The sequence below is a fragment of the Lepisosteus platostomus genome, chromosome 5 (assembly GCF_059453375.1).
Source record: "Lepisosteus platostomus isolate fLepPlt1 chromosome 5, fLepPlt1.hap1, whole genome shotgun sequence".
NCBI classification, from domain to species: Eukaryota; Metazoa; Chordata; class Actinopteri; order Semionotiformes; family Lepisosteidae; genus Lepisosteus; species Lepisosteus platostomus.
The window spans coordinates 9,842,612-9,864,445 of record NC_142615.1 but is presented as its reverse complement, the minus strand read 5'-3'; the positions used below and the strand labels follow the sequence as shown (position 1 = coordinate 9,864,445).

The 21,834-nt window shown below is 42.7% G+C and overlaps 5 non-coding genes and 1 pseudogene across 5 annotated transcripts; 4 read left to right on the top strand and 2 right to left on the bottom strand.

The window, feature by feature from the left end:
- Window positions 1-5,956: 5,956 nt before the first annotated feature.
- On the top strand, window positions 5,957-6,067 carry trnal-caa (transfer RNA leucine (anticodon CAA)). Its single transcript has 2 exons — window positions 5,957-5,994; window positions 6,022-6,067. It is a non-coding gene; the product is annotated as a tRNA-Leu (tRNA).
- Window positions 6,068-10,911: 4,844 nt separating this feature from the next.
- LOC148663253 (U1 spliceosomal RNA) lies at window positions 10,912-11,048 on the top strand (annotated as a pseudogene).
- A 1,534-nt stretch (window positions 11,049-12,582) lies between these two features.
- Window positions 12,583-12,701, bottom strand: LOC148663252 (5S ribosomal RNA). The gene has a single exon (XR_015938040.1). It is a non-coding gene; the product is annotated as a 5S ribosomal RNA (ribosomal RNA).
- Window positions 12,702-14,379: 1,678 nt separating this feature from the next.
- On the bottom strand, window positions 14,380-14,452 carry trnaa-cgc (transfer RNA alanine (anticodon CGC)). Its single transcript has one exon. It is a non-coding gene; the product is annotated as a tRNA-Ala (tRNA).
- A 4,075-nt stretch (window positions 14,453-18,527) lies between these two features.
- trnal-caa (transfer RNA leucine (anticodon CAA)) lies at window positions 18,528-18,640 on the top strand. Its single transcript has 2 exons — window positions 18,528-18,565; window positions 18,595-18,640. It is a non-coding gene; the product is annotated as a tRNA-Leu (tRNA).
- A 2,716-nt stretch (window positions 18,641-21,356) lies between these two features.
- On the top strand, window positions 21,357-21,469 carry trnal-caa (transfer RNA leucine (anticodon CAA)). The gene is made up of 2 exons: window positions 21,357-21,394; window positions 21,424-21,469. It is a non-coding gene; the product is annotated as a tRNA-Leu (tRNA).
- The last annotated feature ends 365 nt before the right edge of the window (window positions 21,470-21,834 follow it).

The following is a 21,834-nucleotide window of genomic DNA, read 5'->3' as shown; positions in this document are numbered from 1 at the left end:
AATGGCAGCACTTTTGAGGACTGTTGGTACAACAGCAGTGCTCAAGGATTCATTTCTAATATTGAGGACAATGGGTTATATACCCATCGTTATTACCAAAGGCTCAGAGACGTTTTGCTATATAAAAAGACTCCTTTCCACCACTAATTTATTCAGGTTTGGTTCATTTGGGTTTTATCGGTTAAACATTAAATATTGTATGTCAGTTTGTTGATGCCTGTGTATCACAGTGATCTGCACACACACCTTTGACTGAATATGGGCTGCCAAACCTCTCCAGCAAACTTATGTATCACGGTAGGTACACAAGAAGTTTATTTGTAATAACAGGGTTGTTGGTGCCAGTAGTCAGATTGGGTCAATTGCAAGGTAAGAACAGCATCGCATTAACTGGAGATGATCCAGAGATTAGCATGCAGCTCTGTACGCCAGATTAATACCGATTTGCAACTCGCTCGTCTGCTGACTTTAGTCCCCTGCTCAGTAATCACAATGTTCCCAATTGCAATGAGCCCAAGGAAACAGCTGCTGCTCTCTAGAGGACACTACAGGACAGGACTAAGTACAATTTCTGCAATAGACTAAGCAGTTTAGTGCCAAACTAATGGAACACTGAATCCTATGGGACAGTTCCGAATGTAGTAGCATCTTAATACTGAAATAATATCGTAAACACCTCGTGATCTTAAGAATCTGTCGCTGTTAAAAAGTATTATAATAATAAGCTAAAATTGTACTGCAGCCACAACACAGTGGACTTGCAGCTCCTGTCCTGATCATACAGAAAGATGTCATCACTATAACACCTGTTAACAAACATAGCGCCTGCAGTCTGTGAAAGAGAGCTCTGAGGTAAATATTCCTTGCAGGGAAGTGAACTGAAAAACAGGCAAATACATCACTCAGATGAGGAGCAACGACTGTCGCTAAAGAAAGTGAGCGAGGGTACACCTACTGTATAGTAGTTCATCCACAGTAATTCAAACATAAATTTGTGACGCACCAGAGTACCACAAAGCTAGAAGCGTGCCTTCAACTGGAGTATTGTAGCACAACTATTTATAAGTAATATTAACTTATTCCAGGCGTTCATCTGGTTTAAGAATACGAATCGATGCCTTAAAAATAGACCTTTAACAGTCCTTTGATGTAGAATTAAGAAAATGGGGAATTATCTGATCCCGTTCTCAATCCAGTAGTTTATGGACAGGCGCTCTCAGCGGACTGTGCGCAGGAGTGATGGGTGGTGTGGAATTCTATGGGCTCAGTGGGACTCCGGGAGTCAACTCAGGGCTCTGCTGTAGATTCCTGTAGAACCGGTGTGAAATGATAATGTATCGTTGGCTGGTATTATTAATGTAACGTTTACTGGTACGTTTCGGCCAAAACATATTTTCTTTCTTCTTTTTTTCAGCATGGAATAAACCTATTACTTGTTCCTTTGCAGCCTACGCATGCTGACGCAGCTACCCACCTGAACTACAAATTGTATGTTGGCCGTTCCGTTACACTATATTGATGAATCGTACAAGATCATAGGATCTATAAGCCTGAAGACTTGTCTTGTACAGTGCCCTGATAAAAATCAAATTAATTACACTAATTTTTATGGAATCCCATTTCCGGTAGTGAGGCTTCCATAGTACACGGATGGAATAGTGGATGGTGGGCTTTTAAATTCTTTTTTTATTTAAACACCAGAAATACAAAAACGAAGAAAGAATATGAAATAAGATACAGAAATAGACACTTCACATCCAGAAGAATTCACAATTATAAAAGCTGAAACTTATACTTTTTAAATATTTCCATTGTATGTCATTTTTTACTTAAAAAAGAAACTCTTCTTTAGCTCAGCTGGCAAGGCCTGGGTTCGAGCCAATGCAGTGAGGCACGAACTAGGGTGGGAGCGGCGAGGGCACAAGCCCTGGAACCCGAATCCGTTACAATAACAAAAGGACAGACAATGAAATATGGGTTATTTCGAAGTCCCAAATGTGAGATAGTCGTAATTACGAGATATCAAGTCGGAATTCTGAGTTTTTAAGTCGCAATTCTCAGTTACTAAGTCGGAATTCTGAGATACCATAGCGCGTTTTTATTTTTACTCCCTGGCGGAAACGGGCTTCCATAGAAATGGTCAGATTCAGAGCCATTGCAGTTCGTGCTAATTAGAACAACGCCAGAACTGAACCCTCAGCACCGTACTGACTACTGAGCACAAGATCAGCTGCTCGCCAGCTTTGTTTCGCACAGTTTTGCATTGCTATTGAGCTCAGAGCAGGAGCTGATCTTCAGACAGTCAGATGCGTTATACATTACGTCACTGGCCCTAATCTTACGGTGCTCAACTGCACCATAGTGACCTCAGCGCCACTACTAGTAATGCATCGCCCCCGGCCAAAATTGCTTAGTAAAAAAAAACGTTTTCTATACTGTCTGTTTAAAAATATTATATCTTTAAAAATGACAAAGGGTTTGTGTGTCGCGCTAAAGTTTCGATTCATTTCGAATGCAAAGAAAAAACATTTTCTTCCAAGAAATCATAAATTTGTCTCATCCTCCATACTATAATTCTCTCTTGTAGTAGTAAAGCATTTTGAGTCAAACCGAACAATATATTAAAGGAACAAGTAATAGGTTTATTCCATGCTGAAAAGAGAAGAGAGAAAACACAACGTTTCAGCTGTGAAACCTTCTTCAGGTTTGTTTTCTCTCTTCTCTTTTCAGCATGGAATAAACCTACAATATTACTTGTTCCTTTGCAGATACGCATGCTGACGTAGCTACCCACCTGAATATATTAAATGTTTCATCTATATGATTAACATAATGTTTTCCTGAATAACTACAGTAAATGACAAAGCCTTAGAGCCACAGAGAAAAACAAATTGCATTTAAAGTAATTTTAAAGGCTCGAGATAACATTGCACTATAAACGCAAATGTCTGTCTTCTTTGTGGCGCTTAGTTTTTGTTGCTTTAGCAAATTTCATGCAGTTTATTTCTGACACAAGACATAACAAGCTTGTGTATTTATGACAAAAAAGCAGGGCAACAATTTATATCGGCCTTGAAATTGAAATTGTTAAAAAGTGAGTTAAATGCAGATATAGTAAATATATTTTCTCATATAATGGTGTGTTTTTTTGTCTAAAAATCCTTCATGAATGGTTTAACAGACACTTTGCATAATAAAAAAAATATATATTTACGAATTTTAACTTTTTATACAGTAAAGTTTTGTTGTGAACATGAGCCCTGTTTATCGATATAACCAACACAGTTCTGGATTTTATTCTGCCTTCCTATGGACATTGGAATTTTCTTTCACACAACAGCTCGCATGTATGGTAGCTTATTAGCGCCAGGGAGAAAAAGAATATTGTTGGCTTTTAAATGAGAAACCATTTGCGTTTATACAAAATCACAATGCGTTGTCCCAGACATTGGGACATCCTCTGTTTAAACACCTGTCGTTTTCTCTAATATTGGCTCCTGTGCTTCGGTCCATTTGAGAGAGAAGACACTGAAAAAGTCTTGTGAAAGTGGATTTTGCACCTGCGCCAGTGCTGTAGTGGTATCATACAGACACCCATACAAATCCATCACACGTTGGAAGCTCTGGAAGGCAACGTAAAATATTGCTCTGTCCGTTGGTGGATTAGGTATGCATGCTACATTTCAACATAAAATGCAATGTAAAAAGATCAAATTTGTTTCAAAGTCGATTAATGTAAAAACCGATAAAGCTCATGTTTTTTATCTAGTTTTATCTATATCTATATCTATATCTAGTTTTTCAAAGGTCTTAAAAAAATGTTTATCGCAATTGTGAAAGTTAGAGAAGGTGTACCAGCGCGTGCCTTTATATCGCCAGCTTCAGTCTCGCCTGTAGCTGCGAGAAGGTTAAAAGCGTACAAGTGATCTGTCTTTCGTTAAAATAATTGCTGGAGCAGCAGGACGTAGAGTACCATCCAGCAGCTGTAGATGGTGCTCGGGTAAGCGCTAATTCTGTTTTCAGCACAGGGAGCAAGAATGAGCTCAGTCCGGCTCCCAGCAGAATCCATTCTGGTTTGGTTGCTGTCAGACTGTGCATCTGAGGCTTTTTGGATCGCAACGTGAAAAAAAAAGAACAAAAAACAATTGCTCACATCGTGTTACTTCCACCAGAGGAAGGGAAGATATCACTTTAAAAAAATCAGAACTGAATATTTGGATCCGGGGCCTCATACTTATCAAATTATTAAAATAATAATTATTTAACTATCAGATTGTGTTTCTGCAACATTTCGTGCACAGTATGCCGTATTCAACAATAAAACAACAGTCACAACGAGGCCTTTACACCCAGTCTGGGGTATTTTCCCCTTTTATATTTTTGCCACTTTATATCGAACCTGTTATACTCCCAGAAGTGCGCAGTAGCTTCTACTTAATAAAATATACAATTCACCGCTGGTATAAACAGATGTGTGCCATGTCTGCTTTTGTAAGCATTTGTTTCAAAAATAAGTTCACAATATGTTAAAAACACAAAAAGCACAAACTTAATAATACAACGATACAAAATCAAAACCAAATCATAAAGCCAATTAAGTACCTATCCTTTGAAAACAGAGAACACCTTTATATCTACAATAAAAAAGTGACATTTGTATCTACTTTTGAATTACTGTACAAAGCAGACAGAGTATTCCCTGAATTCAAAGATCAGATCTTGGCCAAAACAAGACAATCAGACATGAGCTGAATTCGGAACAAGAGCCTCTGCTTCGTCGTTTATTGAGCTTTTGATCTAAGTCTGAGTGAAAAAAGATCAGCTATTTTAACAAAATACACAAAGGGCACCTTCCTTCAAGCCGGAGTCAAACTGGTGACCTAAGGATTCCCTCTTGTTTCAACTACAGTCCTCCACTCTACCAACTGAGTTATCAACAGATGTCAGGAGCTGCTCTCTGGCACATACTGCCCAATGTAGTGAAATGTTCCGGATGATTTAAATCCCAGATTGACATCGTTTCCAACTCGTTTCCTTAGTCTTGTTTACCTTGAATTTAAGCCACAAACCAGGATTCTACTGTATAAACTTCCGGAGATATTACAAAATGTTTGATGGAGCATCAATCATTCCAGGCGGAAATTGACTCCTTTTTCTTTCTCGAGGGATCATATTAAACATTTAATTTGGATCGAGAAGAGGATCACCATGAGACACAAAACAAACAGTTTCATTCTGTCTTTATTAGAATCTGTATCACAGCTAATGCATGTAAAGCCTTTAGTATGCGAGAGTGAGAGTTCAGTTATGCCAGGGAGTGTGAGAAAAGAGAACTGAAATTTAGTAAATTAATATTTAAATAGAGTGTAAATCTTCAAAGTGTCACTGCAAAATTATTACAGGGGTCTACCAGCTGCCGGACGTACTTGTTTTGGGACTATTTCCAATAAGTACCGCATTAGTAGTTGTGTGTCCTTACTGGTATCTTTTAAACATTCAGTTATATACAAACGGGACAGAGACACAGTAATAATCCGATTTTAACGTGTCCTGCATTTTAACTTACTGAACAGATAAATTGAAATGTTCTGATTCAGAGCCCCTGCAGTTCGTGCTAATTAGAACCACAACAATACTCCTGAGTCCTGACCACCACACTGAGCAAAGGTTCAACTCAACTCTGACTTTGTTCAGCACAACGTGTTGTTGCAGTTGAGCTCAGAGCTGGAGATGATCTCCATATTCTACCACACTAACTAGTCCTAAACGTAGTACACACTTTTTTAAAACAATTTAAAATATTACACAAAGGCTGTAAAGCACACTCTAAATCGATCCGAATATTTGATTTCCGTGATCCGTTTAGGCAACATTAGGCAACGTGGTGTTTCTCCAGCAAAACATTTCTCAGTTTTGTGAACTACTGGTGCTTTTAACACCCCAACTTACATACCTCGTCAGGATGGCCGAGTGGTCTAAGGCGCCAGACTCAAGGACTCCTGTCTTTCCATTGCTTGGGTGTTCTGGTCTCTGAATAGAGGCGTGGGTTCAAATCCCACTCCTGACAGCTTTTCCCTCTCTTGCATTTTTCCTGTCTTGTGCTCGCTGACAACGACAGAAAGAAGAAAACGGAGAAACCGGCTTGCGGGCACATGATGGGCAGGGAAATGCTTCGTGAACACTTCAATGTGATTAGCAGAAAGTCAAATAGGCTTCGATTTCTCCCTTAGGAACTGTTTGGGGTGCCTGTAATCGAGTAAAGATTTACGGTCAAGGTATGCATTCAAAGGTGAAAGACCGAAATATAAATCCAGAAGAAGATGTATTAAAACATATTGTTTTCCCTGCGGTTTCCCCTGTATTTCATTAAATGTGGCATTGTGAAATCAGCCTGTAGCCCTACGGAATGCAGCCACTCTCCCGGTGACAGCGGCAGGAGCCGAGAGGATTAAATCAGAGCTCGAACAGAGAGTTTAAAATATATGGGCAACTAGAACATAGATCATAGAACATTTTTATTAAACTTTCCTTTGTGCTCGGCCTTACTGAAGTATTTTAGCTGCATTTTAGCTTCTATTTATATACTTTACAGTAGATAGTGTTTAGTAAGAGAAGAGAGATACAAGCGCTAAACCCCCACAATAACCAAACCTTAACTAAAGCAGGAAGATCAGTTTCTGCTCAAGACAGCCGTTTTCTGAACTGTAAATCTCCAACACTGGCTGGAGACGCTGTGTGTCCGGACTCAGAGGTTGTATAAGAAAAGACTCTGAGAGCTGCAGGTGCGGCTCATTGCTCTGCGCTCCCCGTGCGGAATGCGCGTGTCCTCCCTCCTTCATTACCTTCATACACTCCTCTCAAACCACAGCAAACTCCTGAAATATTTTGGTGAACAGATACTGGGTCTTTCTTTCCGAGATATCATAGGCAGAAACAATAAACACTGTGAAAACAGGAAGGTATTCTGATCGTATAGAGAAATGCGCAAAAATACATTTCCTAAAATCCAATAAAATCTAGTTACATTCTGATGCTATTCTGATGTATCTGAATAGTTTTGGCACAGTTGTTACAGCAAAGAGACAAATAAACTTTTTTTTTAATTTCATTCAAACTGTAGTTTTGAAAATGTTTTTTCAGTTCTCTAAATAATACAAACACAAACACCCGTTGTAAGCGTCTGACCATTGATATTCTTGAATTATAAGCCCGTACACACGCTGGCAGGCAGTTCAGCGAATATGATGCCCCTGCAGGGGCCGAATATTAGACAGACGTATACATACAGTCATCGTGTGGAGTTTATTCCTCCTCTACCGCAGTCTTTGCCTCTTGTCACATTTGCGCTTAATTGTCGATTTTTTGTATAGAACACCGAATATCTTGAGGAAGCCTGTCAAGCGAAGACTGATGGATTATTGAGGTGCAAACACTGGTTCAAAATCAACACCCTCTGCTATTGCCGTTGTTTCTTTGATAGTTTCTTCAAATTCCTCATCTGACCTTCAATATCGAGGGATATTGAGCATAATACCATACAAATTGTAACTTTCTTTTGATTGCCAGTTTTATTAAAATGCCATCCCCTTTTACAGTTATTTTAGATGTTTGGCAAGGCGTAATATCCCCCCTCTCACCCTCAGCTAAAATATTTTAAAAGTACAACAACATTACATTATATTGAACAGCACTTCGGTTAACATTTATATTCAAATTAAGGTAAATATACGAAAATAGTTAAATAGTAAAATAGAACTCCGGCGATCTGTTGTTTTTGCTTGTCAAGTTCTCGAACAATTTTGCATTGTTTTTTAAATTACTTTAGCTGAAGATGCAACGGGAGTAGAAGTGAATTTTCCAGCCACCCATTGGAACATAAATGAACATGGGTGAATACTATCTGCTTGGAAGTTGCCGATGTCGGTAATTATTGGAAATTCCCGGTAATGTTGACTCTTTTCTCAATTGTTTACTACTGCAAATATCAAAATAGTTCAGGTTTTGTGGAAAAATAAAATTTTTGCGGTGATGATGTTTACTACAGGAAGAAGTGCGTCCCTGGGTGGGTTCAAAACACCCACCTTTGGGTTAATAGCCGAACACGCAAACTGATTGCACCACAGAAATGCTTGCACCTTGCTTTTTTTTTCATTTACATGCTTTTGGTGAACAAAAAATTCGCTCACATTTCATCTTTCGTAAGCTATATGGTTAAAAAAAAAGCAAGATGGGTTCCGCAAAGGAAATAAATACACGCATTAAACCAAATCAAGACCTCTGTGAGTGTCCCAAATTACATGTTCTGTAAAACAAGACAGGAAGAAAGGTACCACTGGAATTCGGATCCAGTATCTCCTCTTTATTAAACATGTGTTTTACTCAACTTTGTCATGGCGCTGGCAGAGCGCTCTTCTTTTATAGCAGCTTGGACACACCGCAATGAGACATCTGCGTTCGGTGTGCGTTGAGCCTACTCATCAAGCAAGTTGCCTCCTTTAATGCACTAGCAGCCCCGATGGTAAGAGACAGGATGAGAAATGGCTTTTATCTGTCACTTTTCATGTCCAAGGAGATCAATGTGCTTTCCGTGTACAACAGGGTGTCCTCTACACCCGCCACTGAAGCATAGCACAGGCTTGGTGACTTGACATCTCCCAAGGAAAATAGTGAAATTACAGGTGGAAGAGGAAAATGACCCTCAAGAATGCAGAAAGATGGTCATCTTAATGGCACCAAATCATGTCTGAAGGGAGTGGGTTTCTAGGTGAGGTGGCTGAGTGGTTAAGGTGATTGACTACTAATATATTGTGCTCTGCATGTGTGGGTTTGAATCCCATCCTCATCAGTGACAATTTCTTTTTCTTTAACGTAACCTTACATTTGCCCATAAAGTTCATATATTTTTCTGTAGCCGCAAATCCCCAATATTTCTGCTGTCTCCCGAGAAACACAAGCGTGGAGTCAAATCATATTAAATAACACAACACATCTATTACTTTAACACCCAGATGTGACAGAACACATGTAAGACTTACACACAATGTGTGTATTTTTTTAAAAACAAGTTGTGCCAAAAACTAAATGAACACCTCCATTAAACTTAATGCAGAAGCATGTTGTCTATAATGATAAATGGTGCAAAAAGACAGGAATAAAAGTACCACTGGGATTTGATCCTAGGATGTCTTGTTTACTAAGCAAACACTTTTACCAAGTGAGCCACAGCAAAGCACTACCTTTTTTTAATTGGTTGTGTTTTCATTTCATTTTTCGCTTTTGTACTAGAGTAGTAATGTTTCTAGATGTGCACGAACGTGGTATAGTAGGCTGACAGCAGGAACACGTGGCCCACAAGCAGTGACGGTATTAGAGGTGCCTGCAGTATGTTGGTTTGTGAGAAGCGATAAAGTAACTTGCCGAGGAAGCAGGTGTGCCTGATTTAATAGAGGCCATCGAGCAGAAAAAGTAACAGAAGAACCAACATAAATTCAACAGCGATCTTCTGCAGCTGAAAACACAGGCGAGACTTCTCCAGGAAACTCACAACCTGGGCATGACTTCACTGCACACTGCTGTTAGAATGATTGGTGCAGTGGTGCACTGGAGCTGTGCAAGTATTTCTCTCGACACTGACTGACACTGCAGAAACACAGGGTTTGGGCTGTGGATCCATTTCCTCGTGGAAGAAAGAGACAGTAAAATAACAAGGAAAATACAAGAGAAGAAACTGAAAGAATTGTGCCCCCTGCAAAGTAGGAAGGACAGAGGTGGCCGGATACTTAAAACAGCTCAGCAGATAATTTGTAACGACATTCTTCGGTGACAATCAGCAGATGGATTCAGGTTCTGTTGCGCAGTTTGAACGTTTGTTCTCCAAAATCTGGTTCGTTATATGAAATGAACTGATATTAGATAGGAATAATCATTGATATAATAATTGATGTCTGGCGAAGGCAAATAACCTTTGTTCATGATTTGGGATGTGACTGGTTACATTTCAACAGTTACAACCCCCTTTATAAAGGGTTTGCACGTTCCCATGTTCTCTCTCTTCACTGCCTTCGTCCCCGCTCTATTTCACTTCAGCCTTTCACTCTTGCTTCCTTCGAATGAGGACGGAGCTGCGGGAGAAAGGGCGCTATAGAGGATCGCTGTTGAGAGCTGCTGCTGTGCTTTGACATCTGAGCTCTGTGGAAAACGATCTCAATACAATTCTGAAAAACGCGACTCCCCGAACGCCAGCCGAACAAGTCTCCACAGCCGAAGCGCTGTGTCTCTTTTCAGCTGGCGATAAACCTTTCCTCGATCCTTTGCGGACTTGTAAAACTGTTCCTGATCAGAATAAAAAACACTCACGCTAATACACAAGCACCACAGAGATGGAGGGTGAGATGGGGCCTCATTTAGGACAGCATACCACCGCTTAATTCTGTCTAATTAACAAGCATTGCCGCTACAACGGCATCTCTCCTGTCAAACTTCCTCCTGACGTGTTTGACAGGATCTGGGCCGTGGTGAACAGTGGGAAAGACGCCCTGTGGAGAGTGAGGAACATGGGGCTGTTCAAAGGCATCGAGGTCCCAGTCAAGGCAGCAGGTAGCCTGGCCCTGTTCATCACCCGAGAGAACTACTACCTCAGAGATCTGTGGAGAGAAAGGAGGGAGGAAGCAGAAAATCTGTGGGAAATAGAGAGCACAGGTCAATATCTCAAGAAACTGTGAAAAACATTATCATTTTTAAGTAAAGAATGTGATTTGCACCGGAAAAAAAGAAATTGTTGCTATGTAACTGGTATTGTGTCAAAAAGTAATGAGATGTGATCAAATATACTGTTTTAAGTATGTATATTAATGTAAAGTTTTCTAATTTGTGATGTCCTGTATTTTTTTTTAAAAGAAAATAAAGTTCTTAAAAATCGAAATCGGTTCACCCAGAGCGAGGCTCGGCCATTGCACTCTGGCTGTGCTGACCCCTGCGAATTCCCCAAATGTGGGAATCTCGACTGCATAATTTCTGGTAGTGGGGGACTGCGTTCGCGCTCTTCCCTGATGTTCTTGGTCCAATATTGGATACGGAAGAGTTAAGATTCGATGCCACTGCTGGTTCCCGGTTTCTTTTAGTTAGAGGTCCGGAGAAGCATTTCAGGCTGGTTACACTACTCCTTCCGGACATTCATTCCCTTTTCAAAGTCAGTCGTTTTGCTGTAGTCTGCATTATTTAGGCTGATTATAGAGGTTAGCCTTTATTTGGTCATGGGGGCCTCGGTACTGTATGCTAATTCTCAAGACAGTTTCACCCGTTTTCTGATTGCTAGGTTCTGTACCAGTGCAGACATGTCAAACAGTGAATGGCTGTACCTCTATTGGTGCTCAATGAATGAAATCAGTAATAAAGGAATATATGTATAGTTATACGAAAAACAAGTGGTTTATCGACTCATCTTCATTTGCAGATTTAGAGGCAGCTTCGATATTCGTTTTACAAACGGGTTTTTTTTTTATATGGGTCACACACATGCCATAGCAACAAAACATCTCTAGAGATAAGGCTACAGATTACCTTTCCATCCTCCAGGTTTTCCTCCCAAAGCCTACGGTACCAACGGTGACCCCTGCTGGATCGTTCGTGTGCAACTCTTTGGAAAGGAGCCTCTTTCCAAATCGCATTGCGTACCTGGATGTTGGCGAATGTGCTCCCTTGTGTTGGCTTGTCCCGCACTGGAGGAGAACAAACAAACTGCTCGGAGGAGCACAAGGCAAGTCTTCACAAGACAAAAACCTCCAGTGCACAGCACTCAAAACATTTCTGGGCTGTCGCGTGTTTATTTCAGCACATAAAGCGCACCAGTCCAACACGTCGGCCGGGCGTGCGGCGCCTCCGCCCTCCTGTGGCCTTTCGGCGTCAGAGCAAGAGGCTCCTTCTCGCTGCCTTTCCGCTGTGTTGCAGAGCCCCGAGAGGGAACCTGGAGCGCACACTTTGTGGGGGGCGGGGGACCGCGTTCGCGCTCTGGTGTGAGTACTAAATCTCACGGCGCCAGCCAGCGGCCAGGAGACAAGTACAATATCGCGGGACAGGGGGGCCTCGTCATTGATTGTTACATATGAGACGGGGATTAGGAGGAGACCCCGACTGATTGGTAAAGGGGAACACTAACACCAGAGTGACACCCCCGGCGTCTCTTTTTGAGAGATGCCCTGGGATTTCTTAATGGCCAAGGAGGGTCGGGACCTCGGTTTTACACCTCCCCCGAAGGACGGCGCCTTCGTGCAGCAGAGTGTCGCCATCAGGATGTTGGGGCATAAGAAAGCCACACAGACTGCAGGGTGAGCGCTCCCTACTGGTCCCAGTCACACCTCTTGCAGGAGCAGCAGCAACCTGAGCTTTTCCGGGGGGAAATTTGCAGATTTAGAGGCAGCTTCGATATTCGTTTTACAAACGGGTTTCTTTTTTATATGGGTCACACACATGCCATAGCAACAAAACATCTCTAGAGATGAGGCTATAGATCACCTTTCCATCCTCCAGGTTTTCCTCCCAAAGCCTACGGTACCAACGGCGACCCCTGCTGGCCGAGAGAGCAAAAGCTTGGAGCACCTGGTATTCCCAGGCGGTCTCCCATCCAGGTACTAACCAGGCCCAACCCTGCTTAGCTTCTGAGATCAAACGAGATCAGGCACATTCAGGGTGGTGTGGCCTCAAGTGAAAGCCATGGCGCCTGACTCGCTACTTGAAGCTGTGTGTGGCTGGGGCTCCGTGCCCCCTGAGCGGGACTGAAGGAACGTTCGTGTGCAACTCTTTTGAAAGGAGCCTCTTTCCAAATCGCATTGCGTACCTGGATGTTGGCGAATGTGCTCCCTTATGTTGGCTTGTCTGGAGGAGAACAAACAAACTGCTCGCCTGCCCACAAGGCTCCGTCTCTTACCCGCTCTCCAGAGCCTGCTGCCTTCTGTGCTGTTCTCTCGGCACCGCTGCAGCGCACACAACCTCACCTCGTGTCGCGTGTCGCACCTCACCTCACCTCGCACAGCCCCCTCCTTGAATGTCTGGCGCTGGGCATGCCCCGCTCTCCTCCACCTTATCTTATGGTGTGTGACCACCGACAATGGCCACAATGCCGGGGAATGGCACCTGTAAAGTGTTAATTGGGTCACAGGAACAGCCCGTCTCGTCTCGGGGGCCGGCTTCAAAGACAATACAGCAAACACAGCGGGGCGGGGGAAGTAGACGACACGACACATGCAGGTACATTCAGCTCCGGCGGGAACGAGTCATTTGTCGGTCTTTTCAAGTGCTGGGAGCCGAGTAATCCTTCGCTTGTATCGTTTCTCCCCGGTGACTAGATCTCACCCTGCGACTCTCGACAGGGCTCACCCATGGCAGCTCAGCAGGTGTGAGTCTAGCCGGCACCCGGATGGAAGATTCCCCCTGGAAAAGCTCAGGTTGCTGCTGCTCCTGCAAGAGGTGTGACTGGGACCAGTAGGGAGCACTCACCCTGCGGTCTGGGTGGCTTTCTTATGCCCCAGCATCCTAATGGCGACACTCTGCTGCACAAACAGGCGCCGTCCTTCGGGGGAGGCGTAAAACCGAGGTCCCATCTCTTCTCCAAAATACACCCCCAGGACCTTAATTCTCTTCTCTTGCAGCCTGAGATCATGTCCTTCTTTTGGCTCCCTCCAGTTCTGATATAAAATCTCACTCTTAGATTTGTTAATTTTTGCAGAGGAAGCCAAAGAGAACCAATCACAGCACTGCAGAGCTCTGCTAATTGAGGCATTGTCAGAGAGGAGCAGGGTGACGTCATCCATGTATAGAGACGTATTTACCTCCATTTCTTTCACAGCGCCGTGCACCTTTTCATTGCTCTCACTTTCAGAGCCTCCGCATGGCACACGACTCAACATCAGGACGCGCATTGAAGTGAAAGCAGGAAACATGCACTGTGCAGATCCCTCATTAAGAGGTGAGTGGGTCTGTTCGATGCACAAAGAATGCTTTGAAAAGCATCAAAAGCAAGTCATTCCGAGTTGGTCATTTGTGTTTTCCATTCACATGCGAAATGCTGAAATGATCTCTCGGCTCTTCGGTTTTCATTTCTGCTCCATAAAGGAATCACAGCACGCGTCGGCTTCCAGCATGGTTGGTCGGGACACAATGCCGGGGGTCGGAGAGAGCGATGTCTTCCTCGTTAGTATAGTGGTTAGTATCCCCACCTGTGACGCGGGAGACTGGGGTACATCAGGAAGCACATTGAGGTGAAAGCAGGATACGCTGCGACATGCACTGTGCAGATCCCGCCACACTAAGAGGTGAGTGGGTCTGTTCAATCACAGCGCTAGGCGAATCCCCAAACAGTGTGCGTGGCGACAAAAGAAGCCGGTCTGTTTCCACCTGGTTTTGAACCAGGGACCTCTCGCGTGCGAGGCAAACGTGATAACCACAACACTACGGAAACGGTGGGAAGCTGTTCCCAGTGGCCCAGTGCCGAGCTTCGCCAATGCGATTCAGCAGCTTCCAGTGCCTTTATTGGAGTGCGCTGATGGACCTTGCTCATTCTCCAGAGACCAGCATGCCTGTCATGGACAGAGCAGGAAAGGCGGTGCCACATTCTACAGCCCTCTCCACGCAATCGACGAAATCGGGCGACTGAAATGGAGAAAATCTCCTCTCCAGAAAGTGCAAATATCATCTTGGAGAGTATAAATCCTCTTGCCGAAGGTCAGCACTGTCTACGAGAGTACCCCTCCCACCTCCTGCAGGTTTCCGAGCTGCAGCAATGATCAGTTCGTCTCACATGCGAGAAGTCTTCAGGTGGAAACAAGAGCCCCCTCTTCTCGCACGTTTTGCACATGTTTGAGTGGTTTTAATGCGTCTCTTTCGTACATGGTGCTGATCTTTTGGAAAGCAAGAGCAGGTGACTCCTGTCACACGAGAGAGCACAGCCTTTTCCACCCCCAGCGTGTGTTTTGGTAACTTGCCACGATTGTATAGTGGTCAGTACTTTGTATTGTGGTCGCAACAACCTCGGTTCGAATCTGGGTCACGGCAGAATAGGGCATCTGCCTGTACTACTTGCATGAATGAAGGCAAAAAAAAGCCAATCGATGTGAACAAACAGCACTTTACAGAGGAGTGCTGCCTGAGTGGATTGTTGATGAGGCCACTCTGACATCTTCTGTTTTCTTCAATGACTTACTCAAAGTGAAAATATTCAAGGCGATCTTGTCACTGTACTCCACGTAGATGATCTAAATGAAATCACAGTAGAGTACAGGACACATAGTGAGGAGCTCACGCAGTCAGTACTCTTGAATACGACAAGAGGAAAGGCACATTGTACATCTGTAGAACAGATTTAGCTTAATTGGCTTAGCTGGCTAGTAAACACGAGATCCTGCGTCCAATTCCCAGCGGTGCCTTTCTTCATGTCTTACTGTACAGAGTTTATCGTTATAGGCAAATCCCATGCCTTTTAATTTATGTGAATGCAAGTGTTCGTTTCCTTTTTCCAAAACTTGTTTTTAAAGAAATCTATACAGCTTGCGAAAGATGAAAGACAAATGTTGAACCCATGCCCCCAAAGAACCTGGAGCCTTAAGCCAGCACCTTAGACTGCTCAGCCACACTACCCGCTGTGCCTTGTCTCTTTGTCTAATTACTTGCCTGGAGGAAGCCGGGTGGCTCTTGCTCTTGTCATCCAACTTAGTGGCGTTATGACTGTGGAACCGACTGCACCTGCTTTTTCTGAGATGCTTCCCCTCTCATGGCGAGATCTCGACTTCTTTAACATAAAGTTTCTGGATAAAGTTTTCCTGTGGAGCAGGCTTCAGACCTCTGCGTACAGCACCCTTGATTTTTTTACAGCAGCTGCATCCGGAAAATTGTGCTTTTTACTTTGTATTTGAACAACAAAAATACATACAATACAAACAAGAGCACATATAACGTATCAAGAAAATCGCCAGGGGTTCATGCTATAATACAATTACATTTTATGAAAAACGATTGCACAAGGTAAATAAGAAGTGGGCAGTGATTCGTTGAATATACGTATATATCACGGCGAAAATACGACTATATGTATACAAATGCAGCCACTCAAAGTACACGGCACAGACACATACCGCGGGTAATTGGCTACGGCCTCACGCATCATGACGCAAAATACCGCGGTACGTGATTGGTTGACCGACAGTGGCACTCGTGGTGCGATATTTTGCATCATCGCGCTTCGCGATGCGCGAGGCCGTAGCCAATAACCTCCGGTACATGTCTGTGCCGCGCACTTTGAATGGCTGCATCTGTATGTATTGTACTATGTTTATTGTATCATTCGTTACACTGTGGCTGTGTTGTATATGCATTAGTTCATCGGATTGTGATGTTGTTTGATCCTGTTTGTAGGCTTTAAATTCTTTTAAAAGACATAATGACACAGGCTTCCTGGTTGACATGTGTAGCGGCAATGCTTGTTAATAAGACAGAATTAAGCGTTGGTGTGCTTTCCTAAATGAGACCCCATCTCACCCTCCATCTCTGTGGTGCAGCCACAGAGAAAGTATTCATGCAGGCTGATTTAAGATGTTTTCTTTTGATAAGGGACAGCTCCCAAACGGGGATGCATTTAGCTAAGCCTGGCTATCATGATCAATGGTCATCCATTGGCGCCTATCTGTCTAGGGAGTGCCGAATGGACATCTGGACTGCATTCCTAAGTGTCAGGAGTAAGTGACTCATATCTCACCTTGATCAATCAATCAGGGACTGGCAGGGCGTGGTAATACCCCGTGGGTCTCCAATGCCCGCCAAACTCTCAACCAATCAGCACACATCTGTGTCTTGGTCAAAAAAGGAGTGCAAGCCCAGATCAGGGCTCTCCTTGGCCATTTTCGCGCATCCTCAGAGACAATCACGTCTCTTTGTTCTAAGCGCGAGGCCGAGGATCCCGTACGTACTCAGAATTCTACCAATGTGAATGCTCCGCTTGATCAACGGCAGCCTACAGTTGGACCCTCGTCGACAACCTGAATAGCTTATTCAGAAGCAGCGCTGGACCGGGAACGAACCAGCTTCTTCCCGGGCAAAAGAGTGACTTGTGAGGACTCGCGGTCACACTCTGTGCATAGATACTTTCTACTAGCCAGCCGGACTGCTGGTAGATCCCCTCGGAGCAACGACTGCCCTGCGCGCCGCAGTCAGATTCCTCCACCCGTCCTACTCTGAGCTGCACCTCGACTGGTTGGCCCGTAGCCAGAGGACGCCGGGACAACGCCCATTGGACAACCGCTGGAACCGAGGCTGCAATAGAGCCTGTCAGCTGGTTTGGTGTTCGTGCCGGGAAATTCCAAATCCATACACAGTGGATAAGTAAACCCCATGTTCTACATTGCGTCTCGAGAATTCAATTGTACCTCAACACAAGTTGTTATCAATTTAATTCATGAGTATTGCATTTACTTCCGAATTTAGAGTAACAGTGGGTAATAACACTGATTAGCGATTTGGTAACCGAACGATATATATTGACATATATTCTTTGTTGTGTATCTCTTTGTGTTTGCATCTCTTCGAGATTATATACCTTGTATATTGATAACCCTCACAGTAAGGTCTGCCGCTTATATCCAGGCAGACTGGTATATGTTTGGTGCACAATTTATATTAATAACTGTATCTCGTGTATTGAACCCGTGTGTGTGCGTTGTTAGTTGTTCTGACGATTGATTTTCTAAAAGCCACAACGAACCACCTCGTGATTACTGCTACAATTAATAATTGTCTCAGTAAACCCATCAAACCTCTACACAGCTAAGGAAGAGTAGCTCGGAAAATACCCAACTCAACAAGCGAGCGCGTTGGTTGCTCTTGCTCTTAATGCAAGGAGCTATTTTTTTTTTTCGCATTAATCATTATTAACCAGAAACAGCTGCATATCTGGTCGCATTTGTGATTATGTCACTTCTCTGCTTCAGCAAGGTCAATAAAAGACTCTGAAAGTAGTAGAGAAAAACTTAATTAAAATCATATTAGCAATTCTGAGCGATATCTGCATACAGGCAATCCAATAAGAACGTTGAAATCTTTGAATATCATCTCTCTATATATTGCGATGCTTTTTACTTGGAGTAAAACTATTGGATTGAAGGGTTAAAATGTATTGTTGTTATTTGGAGAAATCAATGAACTTGTGATTTTATATGTTTTAAAAGACGGTCATGTGCACAGAAAAAAGACAGTTCTGATTATTTTTCTGGAGACGGAGCACTGATGACTTATCGAGCCAATTGATAAAGCCCACCCAGTGGATACTCACCTTGTGCAGCCTCCCGACAGACTAACAAAACGTGCCTTTTCACCAACTCAATTTATAATACGCCCCTCAAAACTCACAACCGAATAACAATCCATCCGTATATTTGTTTTCCAAGATCCATTCAAGGCAACTTGGCTCTTCGCAAGCAAATAATTTCAGGGAAGAAACTCAGTTTAGTCAACTACTGGTGCATTCAGCACAACACTTGCTTGTGCTTGTCAGGGTGGCCAAGTGGTCTAAGGTGCCAGACTCAAGGACATGTGTCTTTCCAGCTGGCTTGGGTGTTCTGGTCTCCAAATGGAGGCGTGGGTTCAAATCCCACTCCTGACAGTTCCCGTTTTTACCTCTCTTGAATTTTTCCAGTGCTAGCTCACAGTGAATGACTGAAATATAAAAGCAGCAGAAGAAAGCAAGCAACTCAGTGCAATTTGTGAGTATTCTGCACTGTTAAAATGCACAGGTTTTCATACTTTTTGGAATTCGTAGCTCAAGAAGTGACTCCTGTTTCATTTTCTATTCACCAACTCGATTTGCATTCCGCCCCTCACACCTCACAACAGATTAACAAACGGCTTCATGTGCCACAGCATTCCCCTGTAGATTCGGTTTGCACTATGAATTAGGCGACCCCGAATGAAATATTTTAGTGTTGGCTCAAATGTGAGGAATTTCATGAACCCTCAAAAAGGAACGCTTGCAGAAAATGCCAGCAATTCAAAGCGTGTAGGCAGCATGAACAGACCAATTCTGCAATTTCTTTTATCGCGGGCGGTGCTTTCCGAGTCGATGGCTCTGCATTAGAAATGAGAAGTCCTGAACTCTAAACACGTTCTTGCCATAACTGCTACTCCTGCTGCTACTCCTTCGTCCTCGAAAAAAGAAAAGACAGGCATGTTTTGAGTCTCAAAATGATCTTCTGGATCCACAAGAAACATGTAAATTTGATTGATTCCGCAGTATTTTGGATGTACTGTACTTATAACTTCCATTGAAGAGAGATTTCATCAGTTGCATGAAATTGAAACTTTCGACTTTTTGTCTGGTATTGAAAATATGTTTAAAAAAAAACATAAATAATTTTCTAACAAACAACTCATGAATTATTGCCAGGATCTATATTTAGTGTTCGGTAGTGATAACACTGCTGATATTGATTGAGTAGAAATCTATGATGTATTGACAGCTTTATCTGAAGCGAGAAGTCCTAGAACGCCATCTATGAAGTTTAAGGATTCATACCAAGAAATGCCTTTTGTTTCCCACCCCAACTGCTGCTTTTGCATTACACATTATGTGAACATTACCAGTTTTGGTAGCTTCTGGGCACGATTTTCCTAAACTGAAACTTATTACAAAATTCTTTAAGATGAACCATGTCCAAAAATCAGGACTAATTTTAATATCAAATGAAATTACTACCGAGGAAAAGGCTTAACTGAAATATGAATAAGACTATGCAAGCCTGAAAAATAGAACAATTCAATTTATAGAACTTATTTTTTTATTTTTTGAGAGATGGGCTCACACACCGGAAGACACTAACGTTTCTCTTCGTTAGAGTATGTGAATAACAGTTTAACCCCATTTGTTTGTAATTGTGATTCTGTTAAAATTTAAAAAAGCATCTATCAATAGTAAGAAAGTAAGAAATTGTGTTATTTCATAAACTGTAGACATGAAGACATTTACAGGTTATATCCTTTGCTTTGTCTTTTAACGCAAGCGGTCAGGATCCAAGCCCATGTTTGGACGGTTGTGTTTCTCTTGTAATCATCAAATGTCATTATTTTGTCCTTCAGTTCTTTCTCGAGTTGTACCATGGATATTTTATACCATCGATACTTTTCATGCTCTTTTGCATTTTCCTTCACATACGGAAAAAAACTCAAGGCGTTCTTGTCACTGTGCTACACAGTACAGGACACGCAGTGAGTAATTCGCGCAGCTTTCAGAGGAATCCAGAGGGAGGACTCTTAATGCAAGGAGCTGTTTTTTTTTTTTGCATTAATCATTATTAACCAGAAACAGCTGCACAACTGGTTGCATTTGTGATTATGTCACTTCTCTGCTTCAGCAAGGTCAATAAAAGACTCTGAAAGTAGTAGAGAAAAACTGAATTAAAATCATATTAGCAATTCTGAGCGATATCTGCATACAGGCAATCCAATAAGAACGTTGAAATCTTTGAATGTCATCTCTCTATATATTGCGCTGCTTTTTACTTGGAGTAAAACTATTGGATTGAAGGGTTAAAACGTATTGTTGTTATTTGGAGAAATCAATGAACTCGTGATTTTATATGTTTTAAAAGACGGTCATGCGCACAGAAAAAAGGAGCACTGATGACCTATCCGAGCCAATTGATAAAGCCCACCCAGTGGATACTCTAGCAGAACGTGGAAGAACGTTCACCATTGTAACCAAGGCAACCACAGGAACAACATCAAGAAGCACAATCAATTCCCCCATTTAAATCTTTCGTGTAAGGTATGCCATGTGAAAGCATGAAGTAAATCCCCTGATCTCTTTTGAACATGGACAAGGTATTTCTGATGGAGCGCAATGAGCAAAGATTTAATAAGCTACTCCTGCCGATGATTCAGCTTAAAGAAGTAAAAGCTTCACAAACAAAAGCAGCTCGCTACCACAGCCAATATTAAATGTACTTGGTGGCACATTACCATTTGCATTGGCTCAAAAGTGGTCTCGGCAGACGTTGTTCCCTACGTAAAGCTGAAAGCGCCAAAGAGCATTTCCATTGAGAAAAAAAAATCTTTCTTGATGTTAAACATAGAGAGCCTGCCTTTTAGAAGTTCTCCCTCTAAACACCTTGTGCAGCCTCCCGACAGACTAACAAAAAGCGCCTTTTCACCAACTCAATTTATAATACGCCCCTCAAAACTCACAACCGAATAACAATCCATCCGTATATTTGATTTCCAAGATCCATTCAAGGCAACTTGGCTCTTCGCAAGCAAATAATTTCAGGGAATAAACTCAGTTTAGTCAACTACTGGTGCATTCAGCACACCACTTGCTTGTGCTTGTCAGGGTGGCCAAGTGGTCTAAGGCACCAGACTCAAAGACATGTGTCTTTCCAGCTGGCTTGGGTGTTCTGGTCTCCAAATGGAGGCGTGGGTTCAAATGCCACTCCTGACAGCTTCTGCTTTTACCTCTCTTGAATTGTTCCAGTGCTACAGTGAATGACTGAAATATAAAAGCAGCAGAAGAAAGCAAGCAACTCAGTGCAATTTGTGAGTATTCTGCACTGTTAAAATGCACAGGTTTTCATACTTTTTGGAATTCGTAGCTCAAGAAGTGACTCCTGTTTCATTTTCTATTCACCAACTCGATTTGCATTCCGCCCCTCACACCTCACAACAGAATAACAAACGGCTTCATGTGCCACAGCATTCCCCTGTAGATTCGGTTTGCACTATGAATTAGGCGACCCCGAATGAAATATTTTAGTGTTGGCTCAAATGTGAGGAATTTCATGAACCCTCAAAAAGGAACGCTTGCAG